Consider the following 14,199-nt stretch of genomic DNA (forward strand, 5'->3'; position numbering starts at 1 on the left):
ACATCTGAGGCAAGTGCTTTAGTTCTTGCTATTTCTGTAACAGCCGTTGGTCTTCTTTTAACAGCTGATTCAGTGGAGATGTGCAGGAGGAAGGGACTCATAGACCTTTGGTGCTATTCATCAATGCTGTATTAGTTTCACAACTTCTTTCCCCCCTTGATTGGCAGTGAGATGATGCTGAGCTTAGTGTAAAATATGCCAGCATGGATCTGGGCTTGTCATAGTTCATTCTTTCTTTTCATTTGGTTTGTAGGAAATGGACCTGTACCTCTACTTATCTTGTGCATCAGAGAGAAAAAGGTCATACCTCTGGGAGCTAATGGCTTATTGGTATTTTCGGTCTCCAGATTTAGGTAGTAGATTTAGTTCAAGCTTGCAGCAGCACACACTTAGCTTTCTCATTTGTGTTAGCTTTGCTTCTAGTACAGAATTGAATAGGATAGAAAAGACGGTTTTCCTGTTTGTGTCTGTGGCAACTTTGTAGATGATTTGTGGTTTAATCCTTTAAACATTTTTGATCATTTATCACCTCTTTCCCTATAAAGGCATAAAGTATTCAGATTCTAATGTCATAATCTTTTAGCCAGATTATTTAATTTTGGAGAACTCAAGGTCACAATAGCAGCTGACACAGTTGCCTCTGAAAAGTGACCTAAAATTTTTAACTTATATTCGTTCTTTCTCTTGGTCAGATTTTATGGCCTTCCTTCATACCATCAGATTTTAAATAAGATTATGTGATGATGTATCAATCATGTACTTCTTGGTCTGTGGCCTCTTAAACAGGTAAATGTATGACTTGGACCCCTTTTAAGTCTGATTTCTTAAAATGTTAATCTCTCACATGGCTTTTAAACTGTTGACAATATTGTACTCACGCTAATTTCTTCAGGCAATTGATCCATTCTTCAGCATAACTTTTGTTTCTTGGGTCTTTTCAAGACCTGTCAAAGGAAACAAAATGCTAACCTGACTTTAAAGGGGCAAAAAAATTACCCCCCTCTGTCCTATATTATTCTTTGTTCTCTATGTGCATCAAAGTGACAATCCCACACTGTCTCAATTGAGGGAGTCTAGCGCAAAAATAAAAAACAGCCTGGCACTGTTCTAGGCTGGCAGCCAAAATGTTTTGTGTAGCTTGGTTCTGGCGGTGGTTTTCATAAGGCAGAGGGTGTGCCCTCCCAGCATCACTGAAGGAAGGCAAGCAGGCCTTAGTTTTTCCTCCTTATACCATTTGTTTTCCCTCTTTCTTCACTTAGAACACCATCATGAAAAAAAAGAAAAACCAACTTAAAAAAAAATAGACAGAGTCTCCTCACAACTTCCATGTTTACTTAATAGCATTGTTCCTTATAGAAGGTTGTGCTCAGTTTGCCTTTTCCAGCTCTTCTAGAGATTTCCTTGCAGTTGCATTTTTGCCTCACTTTTCACAAAACCCTTCTGAATATTGATCACTTGGGTCATGTTGACATAGTATTTTTGATTGGTAGGAATCTTGTCTTGCTTCACAACTTATTATTTGAATTGAAACTCTTGAGTAATATTTGCTTATATTATATAGATTTTTATGCCAGGCTATCTCTTTTTGAGACCAAAAAACTTGCTATTGTTTTCTATTTTTGTCTAAAATTCAGAGTCAGTTCATATCTTTTATAGATAGAATACTCATTTTTTGGAATGTTTGACAAATGTAGTTAGGTAAGCAAGTGAGCTTCTATTAAATACAAGGATGTCCATTAAAATTTTTTTCTTCTGAAGTCAAAATGCAAGGTAAAATACAAAAGTGTTTTTAAGTTTCCAATTTTTTCTAAATTTAGTTAGTAACCTACTATTACAAGTGATGTGAGAATGTAGCATTATGATTTTTAAGTAATGATTTGAAGAGGAAACTAGATTTTCACTATGAACAACCATTCAATGAAATTTTCTAGAATGTTCCTCAAAATGTAAATATTTTTTGTTGTATTAAGCAAAACAAATGATTCACTTTCAAGTGATCTATTTTAAAAATTAGTGTTTTTTTTAAAAATACATTCAGAATAAGAATAGTTAAATAGGCCAAATGTGTTTTCTTAGGAGGAGGTTGATATTTTGATTGACCTTTATTTTTTAAAATTGTCAATGATTTCTGGCAATGAGAAAATTCCTTTGGGAGTAAAAACTTAGATAGATTTGTAAGGATATGACAAATATGACTAAAAAGAAAGTAAATAGTGGTTTGTGTTAAAATGATTAATGTGAAACATTTTTATACGTGCTGGAAAATATATCTATTATGGATACATTAAGATAAACATGTGCAATCTAAAGGTTTTTTTTTTTTTCCAGAGATTTTTTAAAGTTTAGAGCATGGTTTAAAATAATTAAAGGATTTGTAAAACAGGTCTATCAGAAGTATGCATTAAATAAACTCACCTGTTATTTTTCCTCATTCTCAAGACAGGTTCAGCAACATATTGGCTCATTACTATAACAAAACAAACAAATACTCAAATTGATTTGTACATATAATGCACATGTATTAAATGCTGTGATTCTCAAGTCCCCCCCAATGCTGTCTTTTTTTTAAACTTGTATGTAAGTGGCTTTTTCTGTAGAGTAGCTCAAGTGAATCTGGGTGAGGTGCTTGTTAAGTTATATTCATTACATATTTAGGTCAACATTTTAAGACAAAGGAACATGAAGCTTTTGAGAAGGAATGCCAGTGAAACTGTTTTTTTTCTCTTGGTCCAGTTAAGTGCGTGACTGTCTTGAGTCCTTTGTGTCAAGGTTTGATAATATTAGAATTGGAGGTTAAGGATAATACAGACAAAAACTCTTTCTTCCTGTGTGTTCACTTATGTTGAATGTTAATTTTGTATTGAATACTATTCATTGACTTTAAATACATTTTCTCCATTGGTATGATTTTTATTTGCAGTTAAGCCCTTTATCTGTTTTGTGGTAGGAATATATCTTTTGATGAATTGGAAACTGCAACATGAAAATTGTGCTATTTATTTGTTTATTCTAATTATACACAGAGGCATAATAGAAATATATCTAAAACCTATAATGTTTGAGCAGTGCTTTTGATAAATGTTACTGAGTTTTTATTTTTGCAAGTAATAAATTCTGCAGTTTTGTTTAGATCAGGCTTCATATCAAGGCTGCTATATCTTTATGATTTGATATACAGTTTGCAGAAATTATGACATAGAAGCTTAGTCATTATATTTGTAGAAACATAGAAAAATAAATGTATTAATGGATGCCAGCAAAATTGGATAAATACCAAATTTATTATTTTAACCATAACTTTATTATAGTACATACCACATTTATAATTAGAGCCAATATTTTATTTCATTTGAATTTCAGTACAGATTTTAAACCTAACTTCTGGAAAGGGGCTGTTTGATATCAAATATTGGTAACATGTGATGACAAACAGTGACTTCTAAGTTTATGTGGTCAAAAATATGAATTATTTTCCTTTAAGCATATAGGACATACTTCAGTGTAAAAGTCAATAGAGAGTATTCCATGAAAGAGTTTATATTAATTCAGTTGTCTGATTCTCCCCTTAGTATTTGATACATTTTAATTCCCTCTCCCAACATCTTATATCATCATTCTGTAAAATACTTTCACAAGTCTTTCATATGTTTTCTGTGGCATCTCACACTGCTCACTTTTTATCCATGGTACCATATGAATTCCCCATTTCAGGTTTACGCTGCATATTTTAAGCTGCTCATAGTATAAGTAGATTGCAAGGTAAAGTGACATTTAGCTTTTTGAGCTAGTTGTGTCATTTTTAGCATGAGAACAGGTTTGTTCCCCTCCTCTCCCCGTTCTAAATCTTCTCATATTTCCCATTCAAACAATCTTGCTAACATGGAACAAAGAAATTCAGAGATTTGGCTACAGCAGCAATTGAAATGCATCAAAAAGTGGCTACTACAATACAATTTTATTAATGAATGATCTACATTGGTTCCAGCTGTGTCCATGTGATTAGGCCTTCACCAGGCAACAATGGGTATTTCCCTATTGCTTTTATTTGATTTCCAAGAATGTGTCATCTGTTACATCAGCCCCTGCCAATATACCCCCTGTAAAAGTGTTTTTTTTTTCCTTCCAAATTTCTGAAGCATAAGTTGAATACTCACACATATCCCTGCTGAAATATTGTTTCTAGTGAATAGTCGCCTAGGTTTATATGCCTGGTGTTGCATACCAAAATTTCAGAATATAAATTAAATGTTTACTAAGTTTATCAGTAAATTTTCAGAAGTGTGGTTGCCTGGTAATGCTAAAGATAGACTATTTTCGCTTTTACGTTTCCATCTTAATATTTTATTACAGTGGTATAATGTGTTATAGAGGTGGACAAGCTTGCAGATTGAAATGGGGATCGTCCAGATTGTTCCCTTCCCTGGACCATATGGTATAGTTCTAAAAGCCTTTTGTACGCTGTCTGTTCAGCTTATTGTAAACTCAATCTTTAGTGCACCTAAAAAGATAACCAAATAAAAATGGGCCTGAGAAAAAGGACTTCCTATCGTGTAAGGGCCCTAGAAATATTTGTTTTAAAGGAGATAACTGCTGATGGAATTGAAGCTGAGATGACATAAACAAAGGAGACTTATTCTTTGAATTTTCTTTTGAGGTCATAGGGATTGTGGTAGATTGTCTTTGAGTGTTGATTTTAAAACCAAGGCATTTGTGTTATCTATGCTTATTATCCTTATTTCTCCCATTCTTGCTGTCTCATGAGAATGTGGTTTTTAAAATCTTTTTTACAGAGGAAGTCTCTACTTATGAACAATGCCAAGTAATATATAAGCCCCAGGTTTTATGAATTATAGGTGTTTTGTTGGACTGATTTCACTGGGGATTTAGGGCTAGATTTTAGCCATTACCCATACTCACAGATAGTTGTAAAATTTCTAATTCTGTTTCCTTTTCCTCTGGCCCCTTTATCTATTATGATTCCATAATTCTATTTTAGGAAACTAGGGTAAGAGATTGGTTATTCCATATGCTAAGACTTTTTCAAAGCTGGGAGTGTGAGTGATTTCTCCTGACTCTCCTCCCGTTCCCGTCAGAGTAAGCTACTGTTAGAGAAGAGCATTAGACATTACCCATTGCTTCTTGGCACAAGAGATTTGAAGCTGAAATTCTCCCAAATGAGAGAGGGAAAAAAAAAAAGAGAGCCTGTGAAGAACACGGTTCTTTACTCTGTCATTACCCTGAGCCACTGAAAGGGTAACTGAGGGGAACTCAAGTGTTATTGGAATGTATACTTTTCCTCTGAACGGCCACAGTGAAATATATTGAACACAAAAGGCAGAAAAAAGTATATGTGGCATATGGGGTTGATGGTGGTTGAAATTAATGAATCTTTTAGCAGTGTACAATGGAAACTATCCCCAAAACAGTACACGCTTACAATATGTCCAGCTGAAACTTACATAGGGAGAAATTACTATGGTAGGGCAGCTACTAGAGATAGATGGGGTCGCTAAGAGTCGGATATGACTGAGCGACTTCACTTTCACTTTTCACTTTCATGCATTGGAGAAGGAAATGGTAACCCACTCCAGTGTTCTTGCCTGCAGAATCCCAGGGACGGGGGAGCCTGGTGGGCTGTCGTCTATGGGGTCACACAGAGTTGGACACGACTGAAGTGACTTAGCAGCAGCAGCAGCAGAGATAGATGGGATAGTGCAGTGGTATAATAATTCTAGTGATCAATCAGTTGAATGAACAATACTTGTTGATAACATGCTTTTCTGTTTTTGGCTTGGCCACACAGTATATGGAATCTTAGTTCCCTGCTCAGGGATTGAACCTGTGCTCCCTACATTGGAAGCATGAAATGTTAACCACTGGACTGCCAGGAAAGTCTCTATATTTTTCAAGTTAAAAATTTTCAAAAAATAGATACAGTGCTTTCAAGTTGGGGGAATCTTTCCTATTTTAAAAATTCTGTTAATCTTGGGGTCTTAATTCATTATGAAGATACTTTTTAAAGATGCTCACAAAATTGAAAAACATAGTTTATATTTTCAAATAAGCTAGGTTCCTCTTGTTTTCTCTCTCCATTCTCATTTCTTGCCCCCTTTTTCAGCTGTTTATTTGTGTATGTTACATATATGAGTGATCTATATCATACTGTAAGAAATGTTATTTTATAGGTTTGGGAGATTGAAAGTTTTCCTTGGGAAAAGAAATAAAAAATCCTGTAATGACTATGCAACAAATGAATATCCATGGAAGAGTTAGAACATATTTATTTAATCTAGGTTATAGAAGATTTGGTAAAACTGTACACATGCAAATTCAAAATTGTTTTTATTTCTTCTAGCTAGAAAGGACTAGATCACAGCCTCTGGCTCAAGCAAGAAGGAGTCGTAGATAGTCCAAACTTAAACATCTCTGTGTTGTGGCTTCCTTTTAATGGTAAAAATGCCTCTGGCTCCAAGTAGCAGAAAATCTTACTGACAGTGACTTAAATGAGTAAGGATTTTATTTGTCTCCTGTTATAAGAAGTCTGGAGGCAGTTAGTTCACAGGTAACTGATGCCATCAAGGGTCCAGGTAACAGTATCCTGTTCTATCATCTTTGGTACAAAACGCTTGCTTCTTATTCCACAGATGACATTTGTACCTACAGAAATTGTGTTTACTTTGAAGCAGGAAGAAAAGTAAAGGGATCCCAGAAACCAAGTTTTCATGAAGAGCTTTCTCTTTTTCTTCAGAAACAGATGCTGTTCATGGGGACTTCTGCCTGCATCTCAGGGATAAAACGTGTGTCACATAACTACCTCTTAGATTCAGTTGCTCAGTTGTGTCCTACTCTTTGCAACCCCATGGACTGCAGCACGCCAGGCTTCCCTGTCCATCACCAACTCCTGCAGCTTAACCATCTCTAGATGAGATACAAAGTATTTTAGGAGGCACAGATGAACCAAACGGACTTGCGGCTACAGTGGAGGAAGGAGAGGATGGGATGAATTGAGAGAGTAGCATTGACGTATATACATTACCATGTGTAGAACAGCTAGCTAGTGGGAAGTTGTTGCATAGCATAGGGAGCTCGGCCTGGTGCTCTGTGAAGACCTAGAGGGTAGGGTGTAGGGGTGGTTGGGAGGGAGGCTTAAGAGGGAGGGGATATACTTACGGCTGACTCACGTTTTTATATGGCAGAAACAAACACAAATTGTAAAGCAATTATCTTTCAATTGCCTGTGTGTTCAGTTGCTGAGTCATATCTGACTCTCTGCGACCTCACGGACTATAGCCTGTCAGGCTCCTCTGTCCATGGGATTATCCAGGCAAGAATATTGCAGTGGGTGCCATTTCTTCTTCCAGGGGATCTTTCCAACCCAAGGATCGAACCAGTGTTTCCTGCTTCTCCTGCATTGGGAGTCAGATTCTTTACCACTGAGCCACCTGGAAAATCAACCTATCTTTAATTAAAAACAAATAAATTAAAAAAAATTAAAAGGAGAGGATCACATAAATTCCTACCATGCCATGGAGTTCAGGAGGCCACTAGGTGCCATTATAGAAATACAGTGAAGTTCTTTGTTTAACCCCTTCATGGATCGCAGCCTTGTGGCAAAGGGGCTTGTGTAACTCAGGGAAGCTATGAACCATGCCATGCAAGGCTACCCAAGATGGACGGGTCTTAGTAAAGAGTTCTGACAAAACGAGGTCCACTGGATGAGGAAATGGCAACCCACTCCAGTGTTCTTACGTGAGAACACCATGGACAATATGAACAGGCAAAAAGATATGATACCAGAAGATGAACCCCACCCCCCACCCCACCCCTCCAGGTCGGGAGGTGTCCAGTATGCTACTGGGGAAGAGTTGAGGGCAGTTACTAATAGCTCCAGAAAGAATGCAGTGACTGGGCCAAAGCAGAAATGACGCACAGTTGTAGATGTGTCTGGTGGTGAAAGTAAAGTCCAGTTATTTAAAGAACAATATTGCATGGGAACCTGCAATGTTAGGTCCATGAATCAAGGTAAATTGGAGATGGTCAAGTAGGAGATGGCAAGAGTGAACATCTACATCTTAGGAATCAGTGAACTAAAATGGACTGAAACGGGCAGATTTAATTCAGATGACTACTACTGTGGGCAAGACTTTTAAAAAGATATTTTAGCTTTTGAGCCCTTATTTTGGAAGAAGGCAAGGAGAAGGAGAATTGGAATGAGTGTCAGATGACCCATCCTAAAGTTAACTGACATACTTCCTTATTTCTTTTGTATAGTTAGTTGCTTGGACTTTTGAATTTTCTGAGTACTTGGTATAGAAAGCAACTTAAGGTTTGTTTCCTTTTGACATTCAGTACAGTGCGTTTTGATATTGTGATGTTATGTTTCTGTGACTGAGAGCAGGAACTCTAATTAGGTCATCTTGGTATCCCTACCCGTAGCATAGTACCTAGATAGACCCTCAATTAAACACTTGTTGAATGAATGAATTTTAAGAAATATATTTGTTAATATTGGTATATATCATTTATACATGTAAAGGGTACAGTCATGCTTTTAATTTGTGAGGGGTTGTGGACTAAATTTTATACAGTTGTTCCTTATGGCTAAGGGGACATCAATGTAAAGATGTCAAAGTTGTTTTGAATAGAAGATATTCAGTTACAAGGCTTATAGAAAAATCCTCAGAATAACTTAGTACCAGTACTTTCATTAGATCGAGTTATTCCATGGGTAAATAAAAAGATATAATTTCTTTTTAACTCCATGCATGGATCATTGTTTAAACAAGGATATGTTCAGTTTTTGAAGAAATAAGCAATTTGAGTTTATTAAAAAGGCAAATAAGTCATTTGATAATTTACATTATTGATGTTGGTTTATAGAAAGGAGTTATTAGATCCTTGGAGGCCTTGTGGCTAAGAGCCCACTAAATCAGATTTTATACTAGATGGCATTTTGGGTATATTCTTTAATTCTTAAGAGTGATAGTGTCATATTTTTCCAGTACACATGCAAATGGTTACATACAATAGTAAAACATGTCCAAAAGAAATCCTACGAAGTCATCTTTATATCTGCTTGCTTTGCTCTAAACTATCTTAGAAGAAAGCAGGCTACCTCTTTTTTTCCCCCAAGATCTACAGAAGAAATAGCTCAGAGTATATCTTGGTAGCATGAATCAGTGCCTCAGAATTCTTCCTCTGTCTAACCCAAATCCTTTTTGTTGTCCTTTCACTCTGTTTCTTTTACTTTGACCTCAGAGGACAAAGCAAACAACTATCCACTCATCTCCCACACAACATCCCCTAGATAGCACTGTTTTAATAAATTCCTCCCTCTTTATTCACGAAGGCAGGGTTGTTGTTACCTTAATTATTAAAACAGCCTGTGCATGGATAGGACTTATCTCAGGGTAGGGAATGGATTCAAGTATCTGGAACTCAAATTTTCTATCTGAGCAGTTTATAGTCACTGAAAAGAAAGGAAGCCCGTTTAACATTCAGAAGCAGTCCTGGGAGAGAATGCCTACATAATCACAATTTAGGCAAGATCATTTTCTAGATTTGGATTTGAAATTTGGGTATCCATAGTCTTTAGGTCCTTCAGATGCTGTTTTGGTCATACTGCAGGAAGTAATAATTTATAGGCCAACACTTTGAACTTAAAAATACTCCTTGTACACTCATGGCTGATTCACATGAATGTATGGCAGAAACCACCACAATATTGTAAAGTAATTAGCCTCCAGTTAAAATAAATACTCTTTTTAAAAGTTCAGCCCTTTCTCAATATTTTCACCTTCATATTCTCAGCAATTAATAGAGTTTCTGGGTTAAAGTAGGCACTTAGTAAGTACTTGTTAAATGAATTGTTTGAGTATTCCTTGGTAATGCTTCCTAATATAGGTCGCTTTACACTTTTCATTTCCCCATTCTTCTTTAATTTTATGCTGCCCAGTAACCACTTATGGTTTATTTTTTGTTGTCTTTATGTTCTCATTCGATGATATTTACAATGATTTAGAGCTTATTTGAATAACTGGGCAACTCACTTTATGATACTGCTGTAATTTTCGATTCAGGAATACCTTTTTTCCCCTTCACCTTTTGTGAAGGCTTCTTATAGTCTTTTGATGAGAATTTGAAACACATTTATTGAAATGTCTTGTGTGCAAAGTACTTTGCTGGGATTTGCATAGATATAAACATGGATTGTACGCAAACTCTGTTGCCACAGAAACAAAATCTGGTTGGGAAGACACACACGTACATGCTATAGTGTGAGTAAGATTGTCCTAACTGCTGTTATTAGGGTGCAAGTGAAGTTGGTGTTACTACAAAGGAAGGAGTGATTACTTCTGATGGGATGAATTTGCTCAGGTACTCGGTTGTGTCCGTCACTTTGTGACCCTATGGATTTTTTTGTAGCCTTCCAGGGTCTTCTGTCCATGGGATTTTCCCAGCAAGAATATGGGTAAGCAATTAACTTAAACCTTCGTGGATGAGATGGGGTTTCAATGGAGTCTTGAGCTATATTTATGTAGGAATTTGACAGGTACTGAAGGTGAAAGGATTCCCCAAAGAAGAAACAGCGCTAGTTGTGCGTGATGGTGGCAATGTATATGGAATGTTTGAAAAATGGCAAGGGAGTCTGTTGCATTTGAAGTAACAGTGTCTGTGACAGTGATAGGAACTGAGGCTAGAAAGGAACTCAGTGGTAAAGAATCCGCCTGGCAATGTAGGAGACACAGGAGACGCGGCTTGGATCCCTAGGTCGGGAAGATCCTCTAGAGTAGGAAATGGCAACTCACTCCAGGATTCTTGCCTAGAAAATTCTACGGACAGAGGAGCCTGGCGGGCTACAGTCCGTGAGGTTACAGAGAGTAGGATATGACTTAGCGACTGAGCGTGCACGCACGCACACACTTGTTTCCTGTTAAGTATTTTCTTTCTTAGGTAGAAACAGTCATTGGTTTTTGAGTAGACGATGGACACTAAAATACCCGTAAGTTTCAGAGGAAGAAGAAAGAAGACAGGTTAAATGTAGTTGAGTTTGAAGATGATGAACAAGGCTAAGGGCAGAAGGAACTGGGAGGGGAGGGCCTGATACCAGAGGCCTGGGATGAGTCAGCTAAAAGACTTACAGGTTGTTGATTTGTTCAGAGTTGTTCAGCATTGTCCTGGCTCCCAATGTGGCTACTTTCCAATTTTGAGCCTTCTTTCCACTTATGTCATTTTGGAAGACTGTGAAACAGTCTTCCTTGTATCTGGGAAACTAAGTATTTTAGTCTGAATTCTTGAAGAAAGCAAAAAGAGAAAAGAACAGTTGCTGAATGAACCAAGAGTATCTACACATTTCTTCAGCTCTTCTTTGTTACTGGGATCTTGACCCACTGTACTTTCTGGCCCCTTGGTTCATCTTCTTGAAGTAGTACTTGGTATTGGTCCCTCTTTGAGACCCAGTTCAAATGGTTTATAACATTTTTCAGTCTGTATTGTAATTAATATTTGGGTCATTTTAATATCACCAAACACTTAGCATAATTTTTAGAATGTTATCATTCAGTAAATGCTTATTGTTGTCACACAGACCTTCCTGCTGTCTTCACATGGTGAGTATATTCCACCTCAGGCTCTAACTCTGCCTGCTGCTTGGAAGACTTCCCATCCACATCTTCAGAGCCCCTTCTCTCTCTTCTTCTGGTTTCTGTTTAGATGTCATCTCACTGTCAGTGAAATGTCCTCTGATAGCTCCATATAAAGTCCTACCCTTCCCCAGCTCCTGTCCTCAGCACCTTATTCTCTATTACCTTGTGTAATTTTTCTTTATAGTACTTGTTACCATCTGATTTACATTTACTTCGTGATTGTCTTTTTATTCCAATTAAAAAGAAGCTTCTTACAATAATAGGAACATTTGTTTTGTTGCCCAGTTTATCCCCAGATACTCAGAACAGCAATGGGCATGTGGTAGGCACAATGGATATTTGCTGAATGAATGGTAAAAAAACAAACAAACAAAACTAGACTGTAAAGGAAAATAAACATTCATCTGAAGGTTTGTTTATTGGTTTGTGCAAGCAGTGATTTTGTTACAAATTTTATGATATCAAATCATTAACATTGCTCTCAGAAAAATAAAAGCAGGTTCTATTTTCTATAGGTTGTGCCTGTGAAATCTAATTATGGATTAGTATTTGTTTTAAAAATATTTGAATGCCAAGCATATCCGGTTAGAAAACACTTTTATTATCCATGCCAGCTTAATTTTTAAGGCAGTGAATTTTTAAGGCTGTCATTTCAGCAAGTAACTTATTTTCATTTGTGAAAATGGAATATTTTGAATATTCTAATTGATTTTTGAGGATAGATTTACAAGAAAATAATCCTTGTGTCTGTACCTTGTACATTTGCCTTTAAAAGAGAAGGAAACTAGAAATAATCATGGAAATTATTTGGTCAGAAAGGTGTGAGCTTGTGTTTGACTTTGGATAACGTCTGGAAGAAAATCACTCAATCCCAAAGTGAAAGGCCAACCTTGGGATACTAAAAACTTTAAAAAGATCTGATTTAAAAAAAAGTTGCATATGCATATTTAAAGTTTGCAAAGCGATTTCAACTTTTTATCGTGAGCTCAGGCTTCTCTTTTACTGTATTTTACTGTAAGTTCACGTGGGCATTTTTCCAGAAACCTGAAGTTTGTAATTTGGCAGTAAAAAAGTTGGGTATCAAATCAATATTATTATATGGCTTTCAGTGTCCTAAGAATTCCCTTTTGGAAACCCATAAAAACTCATTTTTTCTCACCATAAACTTTATCTGTCACTTTTCTATAAGGTCAGAGTATTAATGTTGGAGGTGATCTGCTCTGGGACAGAGAGTCAACAAAGTGGTAATAAAGTTAAAAAATGCCACATGGCACTTTCCTGGGATTAAGATTTATTTTTCATATAAAGTTCATGCTCATTTTAAAATATGGAAAATTATATATTGATAAGTATTTCCTTAGTATCTGAAGGAAAAGACACTAAGTATTTCCTTAGTGCCTCTCTAAAAATAGATGGAATGATAAACTTGCCTCCAATTTTTCATTTAGATGTTTCATATTTTGATTAGTGTTTTTATCTTTTCTGGAGACTAATTTTTAATTACTTATATTCTTTTAGTGGTAGATTGTTTTCTTTCTAGATTTGGAGGTTAAGTTTTTCAGTATGGTCTTGTGCTTTGATTATTTATGTCCAACTTTTTGTGACCCCAGGGACTGGAGCCTACTAGTCTCCTCTGTCCATGAGAATTCTCCAGGCAAGAATACTGGAGTAGGTTGCCATACCCTCTTCAGGGGATCTTTCCAAACCAGGGATCAAACCCAGGTCTCCTGAATTGTAGGCAGATTCTTTATCAGCTGAGCTACAAGGGAGGCCTAAAGTGTTTCAGTATAGATAATTTCAAAAGTTAAATACTATGAAATGGTTATATTAGAAAACAATCCCAGGAATAATACAGTTATTTCTTCTTACTTGAAAATGAAACATGGCATTTCAATTGTAAAAAGTACTAGAACTTGGAAGCTTTATTTAAAAATATTTATTTACTAAGTCTAAGTTCACTGCAGATGGTGACTGCAGCCATGAAATTAAAACACACTTATTCCTTGGAAGAAAAGTTATGACCAACCTAGATAGTATATTTAAAAGCAGAGACATTACTTTGCCAACAAAGGTCTGTCTAGTCAAGGCTGTGGTTTTTCCAGTAGTCATGTATGGATGTGAGAGTTGGACTGTGAAGAAGGCTGAGCGCTGAAGAATTGATGCTTTTGAACTGTGGTGTTGGAGAAGACTCTTGAGAGTCCCTTGGACTGCAAGGAGATCCAACCAGTCCATTCTGAAGGAGATCAGCCGTGGGATTTCTTTGGAGGGAATGATGCTGAAGCTGAAACTCCAGTATTTTGGCCACCTCATGCGAAGAGTTGTCTCATTGGAAAAGACTCAGATGCTGGGAGGGATTGGGGGCAGGAGGAGAAGGGGACGACAGAGGATGAGATGGCTGGATGGCATCACTGAATCGATGGACAGTCTAAGTGAACTCTGGGAGTTGGTGATGGACAGGGAAGCCTGGCATGCTGCGATTCATGGGGTCTCAAAGAGTCAGACACCACGGAGCGACTGAACTGATCTGAACTTAAGTTGCCATTGAGTTCAGTTC

The 14,199-nt window shown here is 36.7% G+C and overlaps 1 protein-coding gene across 12 annotated transcripts in view; it reads left to right on the forward strand.

Moving 5' to 3' along the window:
- Positions 1–14,199, forward strand: part of GTDC1 (glycosyltransferase like domain containing 1) — a 523,084-nt gene that overhangs the window by 86,230 nt on the left and 422,655 nt on the right. The window lies entirely within an intron of this gene.

This window comes from Ovis aries, chromosome 2 (genome assembly GCF_016772045.2).
Source record: "Ovis aries strain OAR_USU_Benz2616 breed Rambouillet chromosome 2, ARS-UI_Ramb_v3.0, whole genome shotgun sequence".
Lineage (NCBI taxonomy): Eukaryota > Metazoa > Chordata > Mammalia > Artiodactyla > Bovidae > Ovis > Ovis aries.